Genomic DNA, 19985 nt, shown 5'->3' on the forward strand with positions numbered 1-19985 from the left:
GGTTAGTATTCATATCAAGCCTATGAAGTGGGTGTGATTATTATTTCCATTTTCCTGAGGAGGAAACTGAGGCACTGAGATATAAAGGACTTGCCCAAGTGGAACCCGGGTTTGAAGACTACACATCGGGCTCCATGGTCTTAACCACTGCACTCTGTTGCCTCCCATACTGTAAAGTAAAAGAACCCTCAGCTTTTTCATTTGAAAGCCAACCTTCCCTAGGATCTTCTGCTGTCTGCTATTTTTGACATGATGATTTTTGTTAGAGAAGGAATTCATAAGCGTGTGTGTGTGTGTGTGTGTGTGTGTGTGTGTGTGAGATATACACGGGTAAAGCAGAATAGAAGTTTACACACTACAACTCAGATGCAAAAAAACCCCAAGTAACCTTATATTCATGAACTGAGCCCATCCTGCTTGAGACCCATGCCCTTCTTGCTCGTGCTGAGGAAGACACTTACAATTTTTTTTTAAATTTAACTCAGTCTCTTCCAGTTTAAAATTGTCAGCTGGGGGTAAATAGTGGATTCAAATTCACTTCCTGTCTCAGGACTGTATCTCCCTTCTCCTTGGGCACTTGGGTGCAGGGGATGAGGGTGCTTTGGGTTTCCCGTGCCTTCCACGAGATGGCCCTCATCCTACAGGGTCACTGGACCAACTGTACCCGTGATGCTGAGAAGTAATGGGTCCTGGCTGGAATTCTGGGAATCACTGATAAAGCGGAAGTTTCCTGATACAGCTTTTAGTCACAAGACCCTATGTTCTGTGACCGCTTCCTCCTGATTCCCAGTCTTCCTCTGGCCTACCAGTTTTCTTAGCATTCTCTCATCCACTACTGGTACTTTTGCGTCCTCCTCGAGCCTCCTCATGTGACATGTAGACTGGGGTCCACTGGGACCACTAACTGCTCTTGAATGAAGCTGCTCTATCACTCCTTAAAGGCATCAATGCAGGGCCATTGCCCAATGTAGGACTTCTTTGAATGCCCTGTGGTCTCCTCCAACATAAAACCCCAGTGTTCTCAGGTTTCTCAAAATGTAACAATGGGTTCCTTACACCCCTTCTGGAAGTTTCCACCCCACAAGACAAGCAAGACATTTGTATCTGACCTTTCGCCCCCTCTCCCTTTCCTCTTCCAAATGTTTTGCCCTTATCCAAGTTCTTCCCTTCTCTATAGTCCAAACTTTACTTCTTGTTATTTAAAGGGAAAATTTCAGAATTTAGAAAATACCTTTGTCACTCAGTAAAACCCAGCTTTCGATATTATTATCTTCACCATGGCCTTCAAATCAATTTGACAATTGAAGCTGAGCTGTGATTTCTTTGATCCCAGTAGTGTTGCCTTCTCTCTGAAACAAAGAACCATTGAAGAATTGTTGAAGCAACGGATGGAGAGTTGCCCGGCAACATGATTCCCCAGGAATGACAAGTAACATTCCTTGATTCAGGTACCAGTATTAGAGAATAATGAGACTTCAACTTAAAAATGTCAATTATAGACCACTTATAGGAGTAGACTGATGTTATGTATAAATACACCTGAAAGGACTGTTTTAAAAATTACACCATAAACAACTGTCACAACCCTATCTCTTTCTTTTGTTTTTTTTTTTGGCTGCATCGGGCCTTTGTTGCGGCACGTGGGAGCTTCCTTGAGATATGCGGGATCTTTTGTTGTGGTGCGCGGGCTCTTCGTTATGGCGCGCGGTCTGCTCGCGTTTCTCTCTAGTTGTGGTGTGCGGGTTTTCTCTCTCTAGTTGTGGCGCTCGGGCTCCAGGGCACGTGGGCTCTGTAGTTTGCAGCACGCAGGCTCTCTTGTTGAGCCATGTGAGCTCAGTAGTTGTGGCGCTCGGGCTTAGTTGCCGCGGCGGCATGTGGGATCTTAGTTCCCCGACCAGGGATGGAACCTGCGTTCCCTGTATTGGAAGGCGGAATCTTTACCACTGGACCCCCAGGGAAGTCCCCCTGTCTCTGTCTTTCTTCTCTACTGCAGTCTGTCCTCAACATCCTCTAACAAAAATATATTTTGTTCCTTCTCTGTTTTAAATCCCTTGACTTTCTATCACCTTCAGGATTAAGTTCAGTTTCTTCTGTGATCCAGGCTCAGCCCAAAGTCCAGCTTGCTCTGCTGCCATCCTTTCCCCAGTGCATCCTGTGTCTCGGTTGCCGAAAGCTGAATTCCCTGGAGCCCCTCCTTGGCCTCCTGCAGTCACAACTGCACATACTGCACATGCTGCAGGCCGACCTGAAGGCCCTTCACTCTGCTTCTCCACCCTGGCCACTTGGCTTGTCCTCTAAGACCTAGCTCAAGTGGCGTCACCTCCAGGGAGCTTGTTTATAGCTTTGACATAAATTTTCTGAGTTTGATATATCTCCTCTGAGCTACCTGAGGCCTCACTATTCTAGTATTTATCAAGTTTTTCTTTGTTTTTTGTTTTTATTGGCTGCGCCATGCACGTGGGATCTTAATTCCCTGACCAGGTATCGAACCTACGCCCTCGGCAGTGAAAACGCAGAGTCCTAACCACTAGACCACCAGGGAATTCCCTATCAAGTTGTGTTTTAATGGTCTGTTTATCTATTTCTTTCTACCACCACTCTCTCACAGACAGACAGACAGACACACACACACACACACACACACACACACACACACACACACACGAGATCATGAGTTCCGAAAGGCCATAACTTATGTTTTTATCTCTGTATGCTCAGAATCTAGCATGAGTGTCTGAAACACATTAGATGCTCAGAAATTCTTCATTACTGGGGAGAAGAAAGGAAGGGAGGAAGGGGGAATTGAGGGTACCTCAAGGCTCAGGAGAAGTAAGCATTAAGCTCGACATTGTTCTACTTATTGGTACAAACAAATTGGCTAGAATGAAAAACACTCAAGGCATCAGCTTTTGTTCCCCACTTGATTTACAACTCCTAACATGTTTTGTTTTGCCTTTGCTATTAACAAGACTATTCATAGCAGGACTGGGTCACAGTGACCAGCACAGTGCTTGGCACTTAACAAGAGCTCAATACCTATTGGTCAGTTGACTTGTCCAATGTTCTGTTTTGCCTTCCACGGGACAGGCAACTAGGGATCTCCTGTCAATCTGTGGTTATGAGCCCCCCAAAGGCCTGTGTGAATGTTCTCATTCCGTGCGGTACCCATGCTTCTGAACAGTCACCCCATCGAAATGGCCTTGTAAGGTAAGATAGAAATCCAGGAACCCCCAAATGTCCCAGTTTTCTCCGTAATTGTCATTTGAAACTACCAGCTAGAGGGTCCCCATGACAAGCCTTTGACACAACAAGCTTTACCACCCACTCCTCTCCTCCCCTTCCCAGGAAGATAACAGCTAAAATCACCAGAAGTAGTAGATAAAACTTCTTCACAAGCTCAGTAGAGGAAAAGGGACTGTGTCCCTATTAAACCTCACAGAAGCCATAACTTGGATCAAGACCTCTGCTCTTGGATTGTTCCAACTGTTTTTTTTTTCCAGGATGGCTTATACCTGCAACCATTACACACTTAAAATCCTGTAGTGTATATAATCGTGCTTAGTTTCACTGGATGTAACTAATATTTTGGACCTTTCCAGTATGTAGGTAGGAAATGAAGTTACATTTGCTTTTAATGCCCAAACTAAGATTGTTTGAGCCTTAGCCAGCTGTACTGTGAGATATCAGCAGCTCTTACTTTCTACTTATTTCTGGAAGTTTCTAAAGGTGTGCCTCACGAGTGCTTAGAAATCTGTTTGTCCACTAGATGATCATGCAGCATCACCCTGTTCTTTCTTTTCTATTCACCACGTTCTGTCCCTCATGTTCTGGCTCCCCCAGGACAAAATCCACTGCTCTCAAAACTTCCTAAAGGGGGACTTCCCTGGTGGTCCAGTGGGTAAGACTCTGTGCTCCCAATGCAAGGGGACTGGCTTCGATCCCTGGTCAGGGAACTAGATCCTGCATGCATGCCATAACTAAGAAGTCCATATGCCTCAATGAAGATCCTGCATGCCGCAACTAAGACCCGGCACAGCCAAAATAAATTAACTAATACATAAATATAAAAAGAAAACTTTCTAAAGGAACCTCACTGTGTATTGCCATTGAGGATGGTTTTCTATTGAAAACTAACCTCAGGGATGGTTTGGGGAGATTTCAGTGGACCTCCACAATCTTCTCATAATAAAAACAAGTCTCAGACCAAACTCTGCCACCCCTGCTGATACTTATTACAGGAACATTTATTAGCAAGCAGCAGGGACCAAAATGGTCCTAAAACCTCTTCTGTAATTTCAATGAAGTTCCAGCTCCCTGCCATTAAAGTTGCCCTGATGACTCCAACATTCCAGAGGCTGGATTCAATTCAGGGTAGAGTGGGCTTTGGCAACCAGGAATCCTCAGAAACAGTGGCTGGATACGGGACCATTTAGGAACAATCCTTCCTCAGGGTGCAAGATTCTTTCTTCCTGACTATAAAGAGTGGGAAATGTCTCTAAAATATTATGTCCAGCCTACATATCTTAAATATCATTTCTTTTACCAAATGACAATGCATTTCTAAGCATGAATGATGTTAGTCAACAAGTTGCTAATTTCATCATTGAAAAGCAATTTCTGGACTTCCCTGGTAGTGTAGTGGTTAAGAATCCACCTGCCAATGCAGGGGACATGGGTTCAAGCCCTGGTCTGGGAAGATCCCACATGCTGTGGAGCAACTAAGCCCGTGCGCCACAAATACTGAGGCTGCGCTCTAGAGCCCGCGAGCCACAACTACTGAAGCCCACGCACCTAGAGCCCATGCTCCGCAACAAGAGAAGCCACCGTAATGAGAAGCCCGCACACCGCAACAAAGAGTAGCCCCCGCTTGCCGCAACTAGAGAAAGGCTGCGAGCAGCAACAAAGACCCAGTGCGGCAAAAAAAAAAAAAAAAAGCAATTTCTGACATTCACTCTTCCAGTTAGCAAAGCAGTGAAGGAAAGACTGATATCGGAAATACTCTGTTATGGCTCTTTTGATGTAAGGCCAACTGATCACCCCTGGAACACATATTCTTACTTTGGACAACTGACATACTTAGAGATGATGCTTGAACTAACTAGCACACATGTAATCACATCTGGTCAGTGATGAAATATTTAAAGCAATTTTCAGACCCAGTGGTATGCTCCTGAGGGTTTCAAGAACATCTGTTTCAAGTAACTCTCTCCTGCTGTTGCTGAAGTCCACTTCCTGGACTTCTAGAGCAGTTGTGGGCAAAACATGGACATAGATCCTCTTATCTGCTTCAGACCTCTATGCCATACTTTGTTACCGGCCTTGAAACAGTATTGCCCATAAGACTACCGCTAGCCCTTATGGTACCTTTGTGCAGTTGAGAAAAAATGCACCCCTTCCTTCAGGTAGATGCAGCCTGTGCCAGGAGCGAGTTGGATTTTTGTGCCCACTCACCCCGTTGGCCAGGTGCTCTTGTGCATGGTAGAAAAAAGGCCTTGACTCTGCAAGTATAGACTTCCGTTAAACCTCTCACCAAAAAAAAAGCTCCTTTAGCTTTTCGCTCATGTCCTTATCTTTTAAAATTGTCCAAGTGCATCCTCATTTTTAAAACATATACATACACACTTCCTAGTAAAATGTAGAAAAGTAACTACCCATCTCTGCAGGAACAAACACTCATTCAGGCACATGCTAGTCTCAGTTTATGGACAGCCAAGAAAGACTGTGCTTCTCCTCCTTCATGGTGCCCTCAATTTTCCCCAACCCATCACAAAACAAACTAGAAGATTCAGAGAAAGACGATTTAGCCTTGTGACTATTTATATGATTAAATTAGAACATTGAAAATTGACTTCAAGTCTTGTATCAGTTAGGACACTTCTAGTGGCAATGAGCAAAAACCTCAAGTGGCTACAACTATAAGAAAAATGTATTACCTCACTTAGCAAGTCTTGAGGTAGAACAGCTGCCACTGCTGAGCAGTCCATTGGCTCAAACAATGTTGTCAAAACCGCAGATTCTTTCCATCTTTCCACTTTGCAGTCCTCATTATATCAGCTTAGCTCCCTCCCTGTCACAAAGTGGCTGCCATGGTTCCAGGCTTCACACACAGACATGACAATGTCTGGCAGAATGAGAGGAACTTTTTGTTTAATGTTCTTTTTTTGTTTAAATAGTGGGAAAAGGGAATTCCCTGGCTGTCCAGTAGTTAGGTCTCCACACTCTCACTGCTGAGGGCCTAGGTTCGATCTCTGTTCGGGGAACTAAGATCCCACAAGTGCACAGTGTGGCCAAAAAAAAAAAAGATAAAATTTAATTAGTGGGAAAACTTTTCCCAGAATCCCCTCTTCCCCCAGCACATTTCCCTTTCATCTCTTTGCCAGATCTGTGTTACAAGCTCACACCCAAATCAGTGACCAGCATGGCAATGGGAGCACTGAGATTGGCCTTGGACACAACTAGTATTCACCCCTGGAGCTGAGATCAGGAGGAAAGAAGGGCTTTTGTGGAGGTGCACAAGTGTGAGAGACACATGTTCTAGGATGTGAATAAAGTTCTGGGCAGCTGGTAGGGGGCAGACATAGGAGGGACGCAGGGCATAGCACGCCATGTTGAGGAGTCGGCCTTTATCCTACCTGTCACATTGTATTTAATACTCATTTGTAGAAATTATCTTGAAACTAGAAGTTTTGACTTTAAGTTGAAGTTGCTCTTATATTCACTACTGCTCTCCACTGTGTATCTTCTAGCGACGCCTAAGTGGAAAAGGATGAGATGCCTTATCTCCTGCCTTCCCATTTCCCCTGGGAGGACTCTGAAATGACGGTGAGATTACCTGATGAAGCCATTCATAATAGTGGGGCTCAGGCATTCCTCTCGGGACCCACACACATGATTCTTCTGGAGGCCTCAGCAGTTCTCACCCTTCAAGACCCCTCAGACCCCGGGACAGGAACAACTTTTCAATACCCAGGCTGGCCACACTCCGCCTTCCTCACCGACTGGTGCTGTTGAGGCAACTTGGGAGAGCGTCTACACTTCCCCCCGAAGAGAGTTACTCACATTTTCCCAAATTAACTTCTTCCCCTAGGTCATTTTCATTTTGAACCCTCTTTAGGCCCTGAACTGTGACTTTGAGTCTCAGCACTTCACCTCACATCTATTTTAGTATCAACTGCAAATGTCAAGGTAATGACATGTGATTCCCTCTCTAGAGCACTATTGAAGATACTAAGGGAGAAGTGTGTTGCCAGATGACCTTCTGAGGTCCCCAGAAGGAGGATGCAGAGAGGGAATCCACGTCAACAGGACTAGTCTCCATGAACAGGAGCAGGAAATAACATTTTCTGTGACCTACTATGGACCAGGGGATCTGCAGACATTTTATTTAGCCTTGCCCCACAGCCTTGAGAGGTGGGTATTATCATCCCAATTTTGCCGGTGTGAAAACCAAGTCTGGGATTAAGTAACTTGATCAAGGTGGGATTTGAGCCCAGGTATGCTGCCTCTAAAATCTGTGGTTTGGGGACTTCCCTGGCGGCACAGTGGTTAAGAATCCACCTGCCAATGCAGGGGACATGGGTTCGAGCCCTGGTCCGGGAAGATCCCACATGTTGTGGAGCAACTAAGCCCGTGTGCCACAACTACTGAGCCTGCGCTCTAGAGCCCACGAGCCGCAACTACTGAAGCCTGCGCGCATAGAACCTGTGGTCCGCAGCAAGAGAAGCCATCACAATGAGAAGCCCGCGCACCACAATGAAAAGTAGCCCCTGCTCGCTGCAACTAGAGAAAGCCCAGCCCTCCTGCAGCAACAAAGACCCAACGCAGCCAAAAATAAAATAAATAAATAAATAAATGGATATATATATAAAAAAGTAGGATTACTTGGTCAAAAAGCAAGAATAGGACTTCCCTGGTGGTCCAGTGGTTAAGACTCCACCCTACCAATGTAGGGGGCACAGGTTCGATCCCTGGTCGGGGAACTAAGATCTCATATGCCACACAGCGTGGAAAAAAAAAAAAGAATATTAAAAACAAAAATCTGTGCTTTTATCAGCACATGATGTCAGGCTCTGGCAGGGGTGAGTGAGGCTGTGTCTTATGGGCATTGTTGTAAGAGATGACTGACCTCCATGGTGATAAAAATCCTGACTCTGGGGTCCTCATGGTCGTGTCACAGTTTCCCCTTGTCCTGGCGGGAGCAGCTGGAAGGATGGGGCATGGAGTGGGGAAGGTGTGTGTGTGGGAGCAGGTGAGGGGCCAGATTTTGCCCCTCACCCTGTACTCCCTTCGCAAATCAGTATTTAGAGCAGCTGCTCTCTCTTCGGCCTCACAGTTTGCAAGAAATTCAGGCAAAATGCAGGCAGGTCACTGGTTCTGAGCCTTAGTACTAGGTCAGGAATAGAAAGATGACAGTTCCTCTCTGAATGAGATGTTCTGGGAGCTGAAAAGACAAAATGAATTCCCAGGGGTTTCCTCTCTCCGCTGTGAAACCGCTGCTGAATACCCTTTCCTGAACCTCACAGCTTGTGTAAGGAAGTAAATTTCCTGCTGCCACGGAACGAGCCTCTCACTTACCCAACTACGGGTGGAAGCCCTGTGGCGGTGAGGCCTGTTATACACAAGAGAGTCACACCAGCCAAGCGCCCATTTATGTGTTTATCCACCAGGTGCCACAGGTACACGTCAGAAAGCCAGGCTCGGGCTTCCCTGGTGGCGCAGTGGTTGAGAGTCCGCCTGCCGATTCAGGGGACACGGGTTCGTGGCCCAGTCCAGGAAGATCCCACATGCCGCGGAGCGGCTGGGCCCGTGAGCCATGGCCGCTGAGCCTGCGCGTCCGGAGCCTGTGCTCCGCAACGGGAGAGGCCACAACAGTGAGAGGCCAGCGTACCGCCAAAGAAACAAAAAAAAAGAAAGCCAGGCTCCTCATCTGCTCAGCAGATGGCAGAGCCGAGTGGCCGCACAGCCCAAGGGGAAGCACTGACCATCCTTGTGCAAAACGAGGCATCTTGGGCAGAAAGCCTGCCTTGGAGAGAGTGATGATATTTTCATGGTTGGATATTCACCAGGTGAGTTTCCCAAGGGGCCCCACATTTCCTTTCTCATATATATTTTTTTTTATAAAAAGGCAAAACCAACTTATACTTTTTGGGCATTGTGTGTCATACAAAATATATACATTAGCAAGAGTCTGAAAGGAAATATATCAAATGGCTAAGAGCGATTATGCTTAATGAGATTATAGGTCATTTACATTTTGGGTGTTTATTATCTGGTGTCTGGTCTCTAAATTGAACATGAAATACTTTCCTACTAAAAAAAGAAAAATAGAAATTAATTGCTCTCTAAACGAAACAAAGGATAAGGAATACAGCTAGTTCTCCACCTCAAATCTTCAATGTAGAAAGGCAGGACCAAGATCTGGGTCCAAACTTTGGCTTTGCCAATGGGTGACCCCATTGTTCAATCTCAACGTTTTTAAATGCCATTTCTCTGACTTTTAAATCCCATTTATCTTCTAGCCGTCTTTCCTGAAGTCAAGATTTGGATTTACAACTGCCCATTTGGCAGCTCTACTGGATGTCTCAAAATTAACATTTTATGAACATTTATTAACATTAACATAGAATCTCAAAATTAACATTTCCCAAATGAACTAATTATCGCCCCCAAATCCACTTCTCTCTCTCTTTTTTTTTTTTTTTTTTGCGGTACGCGGGCCTCTCACTGTTGTGGCCTCTCCCGTTGCGGAGCACAGGTTCCGGACGCTCAGGCCCTAGTGGCCACGGCTCACGGGCCCAGCCGCTCCGCGGCACGTGGGATCTTCCCGGACCGGGGCACAAACCCGCGTCCCCTGCATTGGCAGGCGGACTCCCAACCACTGCGCCACCAGGGAAGCCCAACTTCTCTCTTGAACCTCTTTCTCCAGTGATGGCAGTTCCATCTTTCCAACTGCTCAGACCAAAACCCTTAGGGTCGTTCTTGACTTATCAGTTTTCTCACATCCTACAATCTGTCTGTAGCTCTGGCTGTATGTCATATCCTGTCAGATCACAAAATCAAATTGCTCCTCTTCACCTCCACTGCTAGTACCGTGAACCACGTTATCACTTTCTACAGTGATCACCGCGATAACCTCCTGGCTTCCTGCCTTGCATTTGAACAGAATTTTAGGAAGGCAGACCTTATTAGTCTCTGCTTAAATTCCTCCAGAGGTTCTATCTCACTCCAAGGAAAAGACCTCCTCCCAACTCTCTCTGGCCTTTTTCCCCACCATCTCTCTTACCCTCCGCCAGCCCCACTTGTCACCTTCTGCTCTGTGAATGTATCAGATGCACTCCAACCTCAAGGCCTTTGCACTTGCTGTCCCCTCTACCTGGAATGCTCTTCCCCCCAGGTGTCTGCACAGCTGCTCACTTTCCTCCGTCAGACCAGTGTCCCCTTCCCAGTGAGGGCTTCCTGGCTCTAAATCCCTTCACCCAGCCTCAACTCACCTTTGCCTCCTTTCCTGCTCTGTACCTCTCCATAGAACTAATCACCATCTAACATGATTTATTTTATTTGTGTTTTTGTTTATTGCCTCCCTCCCCCTGTAATAGGGGCGGGGCAGGCGCGAGCTGTAGCAGCCCCGCTCAGCCATTGGTCGGCGCTGCAGTGGCCCCGCCCCCTCCCCTCTTCTGTATAAGAGGAGCCCAGAATTCGGACTGAGGGAAGATGGCTTTTTTGAGACGCTGGTGTGTCTTCTCGGTCTGCTAGCTTTCTGATTAAAAGCGTTATTCCTTGTTGCGACAGCTTGTCTCCCAATTTACGGGCCTGTCGTGCGGTGAGCAGAATGAGCTTGGGTTCCGTAACACCCGCAGCTGGAATATGAACTCTATGAGGCAAGGGTTATGTGGCTACTGTCCTCCTGTGTCCTCAGTGCCTGGGGTAGAAGAGGCACCAGCTCAGTGGTACCTTTTGGGGCAGGCAGAGTAATGGCCTCCAAAGATGTCTGTGTCCTATTCTCCATTCCTTTATTATAAAATATGCTCATATTCGCTCATACTTTTTTCTAGTACTTTTATAGTTTTTCTCTTTAACGTTTATATCTAGAGTCACCTGGAATTTATTAGGTGTAGGGATCAAATGAGGGATTCAGTTCTTTTGTCTTCCAAGCTGGCAACCCAGTTGTTCCAATACTGTTTATTTTTATTTTTTTATTTTTTTTGCGGTATGCGAGCCTCTCACTGTTGTGGCCTCTCCCGTTGCGGAGCACAGGCTCTGGACGCGCAGGCTCAGCGGCCATGGCTCACGGGCCCAGCCGCTCCGCAGCATGTGGGATCTTCCCGGACCGGGACACGAACCCGTGTCCCCTGAATCGGCAGGCGGACTCAACCACTGTGCCACCAGGGAAGCCCCCAATACTGTTTATTGAAGGACTTGTTGATCCCCACTGGTTTGAAGGGACACCTTTATCCCATAACAATTTTTCACAAGCATTTGTGTCTATTTCTGGGCTCTTTTGTATTGAATTGATCTGCCTGTCTATTCACGGGTTACTCTCCAGCTGAGTCTATTAATTATTGTAGTTTTGACAGTGCATTTTAATACCTGCTAGGGTTTGTCTCCTCTCATTTCTTTTCCTTTTCATAAAATTTTTGGTTATTCTAGTATGTTTATTTTTCCGTATGAACTTTAGAATCAGCTTGTGAGATTCCAAAAAAAGACCCTGTGGAATTTTCACTGGGAGAACAATCTATTTATAGATTAATTTATGGTGCACTAATGTATTTACAATGTCTAATATCTGTAAAAATTAGTTCAAAAGCTATTCTAATATAGAAGTAATTCATGCTCATTGTAAAAATGTTCTGGCAATTCTGTAATGTAGGAAGTATGGAAGTTCCATTTCTCCTCCTCTAGTCCTTCCCCTGGAGGTAACCATTATTAATAATTAGAGGCTCATCCTACATGGTATTTTTTAATATGTACTTTTGTAATCATGTATGCATATATACATTTTAACATGTGCATATTTTGTTATGTAGCTATATCTAATTTCCTATCACACATACTGTTTCAAACCCACTTTTTTCATCAATTATGTATCATGAATATATCGATTATATACCGTGTTAATACATGTAGATCTATCATATTCTTTTAAGGGTCACATCGTGGGCCACTATGCAGTGGGACAAGGTTACCAAAATTAATTTACTCATTTTCCCCCGTTGACGAATATTTGCGTGTTTCCAGCTTTTTTTAAATTATTTTTTTATTTTTTAAAATTTATTTATTTTTGGCTGCGTTGGGTCTTCATTGCTGCACGCGGGCTTTTCTCTAGTTGCGGCGAGCGGGGGCTACTCTTTGTTGCGGTGCGCGGGCTTCTCATTGCGGTAGCTTCTCTTGTTGTGGAGCACGGGCTCTAGGCACGCGAGCTTCAGTAGTTGTGGCTTGCTGGCTTCAGTAGTTGTGGCTCGCGGGCTCTAGAGCACAGGCTCAGTAGTTGTGGTGCACGGGCTTAATTGCTCCACGGCATGTGGGATCTTCGCAGACCAGCGCTCGAACCCGTGTCCCCTGCATTGGCAGGTGGATTCGTAACCACTGTGCCACCAGGGAAGCTCTCCAGCTTTTATTAATTACAAATAATACTGCAGTGAACAGCTTTGAGTATTATCTTTGCACCTTTGTGCTGGTATTTCAACCAGGTAGATTTCTAGAAATAGAACTGCTGGATCAAAGTCTAAAGGCCCTTTCAATGGTCAAGTGTTATGACGTAGTAATGACCTCTCCATCAAAGAGAGACTTGTCTGAGAAAGTGCACTTCTTAAACGCTGCCCTCCCCCAAGCCTGAGCGATGGCACTGCCAGTAGTGTGCAATTCAGACCTCCTGGGGGAGCTCTTGCTCCCTTTACAAGTGCATACAGGTCCAGTGCCTGGTTCAGTGGATGCAACTAACAAGTTCTCGGTACATAGAGGCTTGGTTCCACCAAAGGGGCTGTCTCCGAAGGCTGACCAAGTCTCTTACCACATGTTGGGCAGGGATGCTGGGGGAGAGACTCAGAGATGGACGGTGGTGGGCAGAAGTGTTCCAGTTCTACTGATCTGTAACTTGGAATACCTTTTCCCTTAAAAGGTTGTTAATTAGTAATCATGGGAGGTGATATTGAAGTATTAATATAGCATTAGCTCATGACCTCATGGACTTGGAAGAATAAATGGGCTTTGGCAGGTTGCTGGCTGGAGAATTGAATCACTGTAAACAATAGTTCCAATAGGACAATGCTTTCTGAGTCCTGACCACTTACATAAAAGTAGTTTTGTCACCATTTGTGGATCAGAGGCTGTGCATGGAAGACATCCTTCCAGCCTTCAGCTCTTCCCCCGCTGTGTTTCCCAGCCTCCTTTTCTTTCTCTTTGATGATCCCAGATCTGCTAGGGTCCTCTGTTTGTGCCAGACCTTTTACTTGTCTTTAGCCAACTCTCTCTTCCCTTACAAACCCTCATCACTCTCCTTAAGCCTTTCACACAGCCCAGCTCTCTCATAGTGGGATGGCTTCATCTCCTAGGTGACCAAAAAATTAGGTCGTTGGGCAAAAACTGTCCTTATTTCCTGCCTCCCACTTTACCCCTAATATATTCCTCTATCCAGTCTCAAAGGATGAGTACTGCAACCTGTGCTCTAGATCCTGGCCCTATCTTCCTCTCCATCAACGATCACTTCTTTCTTATATGCAACTGGGCCACTGCATCACACAGCCATAGCAGGTGTCATCCACATGTAATGCCATGTAAACGATGCCACCTGGGGCTGGCAATGGACAGTGCTGACTTGAAAATCCTACTTCTCTCCCATCCCTTTCTCCTGCCTGTCCTATTAACAATCTCCCTGCCCTTTGTGCCCTCCTTTAACCACACCCATTCTCTCTCCTCTCAGCCAGTCTCCTCAAAAGAGTTGTTACACTTGTCTCCACTTCCTTTCCCTCTCCATTATACTGCAATTCATTTATTCCTTCCATATATATTTATTAACTACCTATCAAATGCCAGGCACCACACTAGCTGCTCAGACTACAATAGCAAGTAAAAAAAAATATAAGCCCTCTCACACTCGTAGAGCTTACGAACTATTGAGAAAGAGAAACAGGTAACAAGAAATCACATGTTAAAAGTATGCAGTTTCAAACAGAGGTAGGTTTTACCTCCATATAAATGGAAGCAGCATGTAAAAGTCTCATGTATAGCAAGGAAGCTGATTTGCTATCCCTATTAAGTAATGTATTTGTTTCGTGAAAGGTACAGTCTGGAAATACTACTATATCCTAGGACTAAGGGTAGGGATTTCTCACGCTGGAGCAGGTCAGTGGGACAGACATTTGAAGGTGGCCGAACCTTTTGGCAGCCCTCAGATCTATTTGCTTCAACACCTGTAGGCCAGCCTATTGGGGTGCAGGGTTAGGCCAGGAGTAGGAAGAGAGGACATTCCATTCATCCTCCCCTGAGCCCTCTGAGTCCAGTACAAAGTGAGTAGCTTGATTTCTGAGGCCCCTCTGATGAGAACATGCTGGTTTGGGGGAAGGGCCTACCTATTGAGCCCCAATTCCAGAAAACAAGCGAGTGGAATGTATCAAGCTCCAGACATAAGCACAGTGAAACGAAGGGGGTGCCACGAAGGCAGATGAGTGACGAGTCTTGTTGTTTATTATGACGGCCCTTGACAACAGCCTCCACAACACTGAGGGGGGAACCTGACTCCCACAGGGCCGACCTTCAGCAAGTGTCCGCCCAGAAAGGTGAGAGGAGCGGCTGTGTTGAGATCTGGGTCCAGCATCAGCTGTGGCTGGGAAGCGCTTGCATGCTTGTTCAAGCCCATCCTCTCTCAGAGTTGCGGAGTTGGAATTAAACTGGGGGCAGGGCAGAGGTGAGAGCCCGTCCACTTTGGCTCTGCAGACAGGCAGACGGACAGACTCGGCTTTGCAGCCTGGTGCTGCCATTTCCTAGCTGCGCGTCCTTGGCAAGTTATTTATGCGTTGGGTACCATGTGACAGGATTCTCGACTAGCCTGCCTTCATTCAAAAGGACATTTGTGATTTGCTGGAGAAGAAGCCCAGAGGTGGACAGTACCAGGCTCAGTGAGACCGTCAAGGACCAAACTTCCCATCCTTTCCTCCTGCATCCTCAGACACATCCCATCCCCCCACCTCACAACTGCCATAGACTGACAAAGCCTCCAGCTTTTCCTCCTCTCCTGATAACATCCAAAGCCGGAAACAGCAGGAACGAGGCATAAAGGGCTTTCTCTTCTGCTCCTTTTTCTCTCATGAGGGAGAAAATACTTTCCCAGGACCCCCCAACTGCCTTCCCCTTGTATCTCTCATGCCTGCCTGTGTACCAACTACAAGTAAAGCAGAGAGCATGGTCACCAAAACTGGCTTTGACTAGATCTTGACTTGCTGACTCACTAGGAGCTGGACTCATTGCCACCCCTGACAAAAATCAGGCTCGGTTAACAAGGAAGCAAGTGGTGGGGGCCCTGGCTTGGCAGCCAGAAGCATCTGAGTCTCAGGTGCCTCGTCTCTCCGAAGCGGGGATAAGGATACCTGCCTCACTGGGTTGGTATGAGGATGAAATGAATAGCAAAAGGAGAGCACCTGGCGCATAGTGAGTTGCTTACTCAGCGTCCACTCCCTCCTGTGGGTTAGACTATCTAGACTCTTGGGTCTAGCAGGGACCTCAGAGATTAGCTAGGCCAGCCGCCTCCTTTTATGGGTCACAGAGCAAACAGATGTTGAAGCCAGACCCAAGAAAGAGATAAATGTGGCTTAAAAAAGAGTGGTAAGAAAAGGTCAGACTAGGGCTCTATTTTGAAGATCTTGCCAATGGGATTTGCTGATGCCTTAGGCATGAAAGAGCAGAGTTGAGGATGCTCCAGGGTTTTTAGATGGTGCTGGGTGCTAAGATGGGAAACATCACAGGGGGCTTAGAATTACTGTGGCTAAAATGGGAAGAAGACGATTTGGTTTTTATTTATTTATTTGGCCATGCCACGTGGCTTGTGGGATCTTAGTTCCCCAGCCAGCTCTCAGCAATGAAAGTGCAGAGTCTTAACCACTGAACTGCCAGGGAATTCCTGGAAGAAGGCAGTTTGAAACTTTCAAACTTTCTTGTCTTTACATTCTTTGTTTTACAGATTTTGAATTATTTATACCATAAAGAATAATGGGTAATTTCTAAATTGTCTGGGGGTCTGGCCAGGACATTAGCAATTTTTAAACACTCCTCCAGTGCTTTTAACATGTAGCCAGGGTTAAGAACCACTCACTTTGTTCCATTTTTCCTTTACAAATAAGCTCGTTGAGTCCCAGAACTAGAATAAGGCCACATAGCTCATTAGCTAGTGTACGAGGATTCAAACTCAGGCTTCACAAATCTTCTATCAATGGTCTTAAGAAGAAGGAGGCATAGCCAGAGAGAAAAAGGAGGAAGACTAATTTAGAGGGTTAGGGGGAATGCTTGTGAATTTACTGAATCTAGATAGTTTCTGTGGGTCATCTAAGAGTTGTGGTTAGATCACTTCAAAATGTTCCCCAGTGAGAGGGCATGGCATGGGCAACCGCAGACAACAGCCCTGGTTAGTCTTTCTCCTCCAAAGCCACACCCCGCCTCGGGAGTGGTGCTCTCCACTCTGGGCAAACAGAATTCAAGTGAAAAAGAACAGAGCTCATGGAGAATGCTGGATTTTTTTTGGCCGCATCGCGCAGCATGTGCGATCTTAGTTCCCCGACCGGGGATTGAACCCATGCCCCCCTGAAGTGGACGCTTGGAGTCTTAACCACTAGACCACCAGAGAAGTCCCTTTTTTTTTTTTTTTTTTTTTCGGTACGCGGGCCTCTCACGTAGCGGAGCACAGGCTCCGGACGCGCAGGCTCAGCGGCCATGGCTCACGGGCCCAGCCGCTCCGCGGCATGTGGGATCTTCCCGGACCGGGGCATGAACCCATGTCCCCTGCATCGGCAGGCGGACTCTCAACCACCGCGCCACCAGGGAAGCCCCGAGAAGTCCCTTTTTTTTTTTTTGAATGCTGGACTTTTCATCTTGGTGTTCCCATGGCTGAAGAACTATGAATGGGAACAGGACACCTGTACTCATGACATTAAAGAGGGCTGCTGGACAAGTTTATAGGAACCAATAACCAAAGTCAAGCATTCTAACACTTTAAAAACAATGCCTGTAGCCCTCCATTTACTTTATTTATTTACTTATTTATTTAAAAAATTTTTATTTTCTATTGGACTATAGTTGATTTAAGTCATGGTTGGGGGAAGGGTTAGTAAATTTGTCTCTCGTATTATAGTTTCCAAATCAATCCATAGGAACAATGCTTCTTAGTAGGATTGATTAATAACCGCAGTCCTTATTTTTCAGACACTTTCTTGAATTAAAAGTTAACGAAGTTGTGACCTTGGGTAGATGTCTAGGAGTGGAATTACTCGGTTGTGTGGTAAGTGCATGATATACTTTTTATGAAACTACCAAAATATTTTCTCAAGTGTCTGTACTATTTTATGTTCCCACCAGCAATATTTGAGGGTTCCAGTGGCTCTATATCTTTGCCAACATTTGGTATCGTCAGTCTTTTTGATACTTCTAGTAGGTGTGTAGTATCTCATTTTCGTTTTAATTTGCGTTTCTCTAATTCCTCATGATGTTAAGCATTTTTCATGTGCTTCATAGCAATTTGGAAGTCGTTTTTGGTGAAATGTCTATTCAAATCCTTTGCTCATTTAAAAATTGGATTGTCAGTCATTGAATTTATTAGTCATAGTAGTTTGGGTTTGTTTGCTTGTATGTTTGTTTTTTGATAGGTTCCTTAGGATTTTCATGTCATTTGTAAATAAAGACAGTTTTTTACTTCGTTTTTTCCAATTTGGATGTGTTTTATCTCTTTTTGTTGCCTTATTGCATTGACTAGAACCTCTAGTACAATATTGAATAGGCCTGATGAGAGGGGGCATCTTCGCCTTGTTCCTGATCTCAGGGGTAAACCAATCAGTGTTTCATATTAAGTATGAAGTTAGCTGTAGTTTTTTCACAGATACCCCTTTTCAGACCGAGGAAGTTCCCTTCTTTTCCTATTTCGTTGAGAGCTTTTATCAGGAATGGTGTTGCATTTTTTCAAATGCATTTTTTACAGGTATTCGAGATTTAATAGGCCTAATATTGGAATTAGACCTTGGGTGAAGCTGGAAGAGGGAGGTCTGGAAGGCTGCAGCTGGAGTATCAGAGGAAAAGTCACTAAAGACATGTTGCTGGATTCAGATTGCTAATATTTTGTTAAGAATTTTTGTATCGATATTCATGTCTTTAGTTTTCTTATGATGTCTGTCTGGCTTTGTTGTTAGGATAATACCAGCCTCATCTAATGAACTAGGGAGTGTTCCTGAACCCTCAGTTTTCTGAAATATATATAGGATGTATTATTACTTCTTTAAATACTGGATGAAATTATCCAGGTGAACTTTTAAAAGCTTATTTCAAATTATGTCTCTTTTTGGCTTAAAATCCTGTTGCTTTCTATTCCACTTAGATTAAGACCCAACCTCCTCACCTGACTTAGAAAAATCCTAAATGGTCCCTTCCGTCTACTGTCCCAAACTCACCTCTCACCTGTCCACCACCCTCTCTCGCTATGCTACAGCTACCTGAGTTTTGTGCGTCCCTCAAACATTCTGACCTTGCTCTAATCACACACAACTCGTTTTCATCTCTGGGCCTTTGCACTAGCTGCTTTCTGGGCCTGGAATCTCCTTTCCCCACATCATTGCCTCATTGGTGCCATCCTGTTTCTCAGATCTCAGCCTGAACCTCACTTCCTCAGAGAGGCCTTTCTAATGTACAGTCTAGACTAAAGAATCTGGCTCAGTGCTATCACATATCCTATTTTAATTCCCTGCATAACACTTAACCACTCTGGGGTTTTTCTTTTTTTTTAATTAACTTTTATTGGAGTATAGTTGCTTTACAATGTTGTGTTAGTTTCTGCTGTACAGCAAAGTGAATCTGCTGTACGTATACATATATTCCCCTCTTTTTTGGATTTCCTTCCCATTTAGGTCACCACAGAGCATTGAGTAGAGTTCCCTGTGCTGCGCAATAGGTTCTCATTAGTTATCTATTTTATACTCATTAGTTATCTATTTTATACATTGATACTATTTAGTATCGATAGTGTATATATGTCAATCCCCATCTCCCATTCATCCCACAGCCTGGGGTTTTTCTTGGTTATTTGTTAACTGTCTCTTCTCACTGGAAGCTCCCTAAGAGCAGAAACGTCATGTTTTTTCCTGCCAAAATCTTCCCACTACCAAGAACAGTGCTGACACATAATAGGGGGTCCGTAAATATTAGCTGAACAAATAAACATCCATAACAACAATAGTAGCTGCTCTTTGGGAGCAGGCGCTGATTTAAGTGTTTACAGATATCATTTAATTCTCTACCGTAACCCTAGATGCAGATATTATTTTCCTCTATTAACTGAGAAGGAAATGAAACTTAGCGAGGCCGTGTTCATAGCCACACAGCTGTTAGGGTGCAGAGCAAGGGCACACCCCGGGTTTGTCTGACGGCAGAGCCTGAGCTAATCTGTACCAGGACATACATCCTTTTCGGTTACAGGCAGGAAAAGCTGATCCACCAAGTGAGAGGTAGTGACCTCAGGCTGACAAGCCTTCGTGGAAGCTTAAGGTTGAGTCCCCTTGGTTCCGAGCAGTGACCTGTGTGGACCAGAGGAGCCGCTACCAAGGCCCGCACTTTCCATCCCAGACAGGCTCAGGCTGTGCTTTCACATGGTCTTTTTGAAAACAGATTTGATCCCTTAATCACCCTTGGATTAATCTTGTACATAATGCAAATTCTTACTCCCGTCTTTTGTGAAATAAGTCAGTGACCTCCACGTGTCTGTGAGCTAAAACTCTGGTCTTTTAGACAGTCTGGCCTCAGAG

At 45.3% G+C, this 19985-nt stretch overlaps 1 long non-coding RNA gene across 2 annotated transcripts in view; it reads left to right on the forward strand.

Annotated features, from left to right (window-relative positions):
* LOC132428676 (uncharacterized) overlaps window positions 1-17928 on the forward strand; it is a 70447-nt gene extending 52519 nt beyond the window's left edge. The window contains exons 3-7 of one of the 2 annotated variants that reach the window (XR_009520177.1): window positions 1334-1448; window positions 6747-6822; window positions 7212-7410; window positions 8667-9065; window positions 17404-17928. This is a non-coding gene — a long non-coding RNA (uncharacterized lncRNA). The remainder of the gene's footprint in view (window positions 1-1333; window positions 1449-6746; window positions 6823-7211; window positions 7411-8666; window positions 9066-17403) is intronic. The other variant, XR_009520178.1, reaches the window with a different exon arrangement.
* Window positions 17929-19985: the final 2057 nt, after the last annotated feature.

Source organism: Delphinus delphis, chromosome 7 (assembly GCF_949987515.2).
Source record: "Delphinus delphis chromosome 7, mDelDel1.2, whole genome shotgun sequence".
NCBI classification, from domain to species: Eukaryota; Metazoa; Chordata; class Mammalia; order Artiodactyla; family Delphinidae; genus Delphinus; species Delphinus delphis.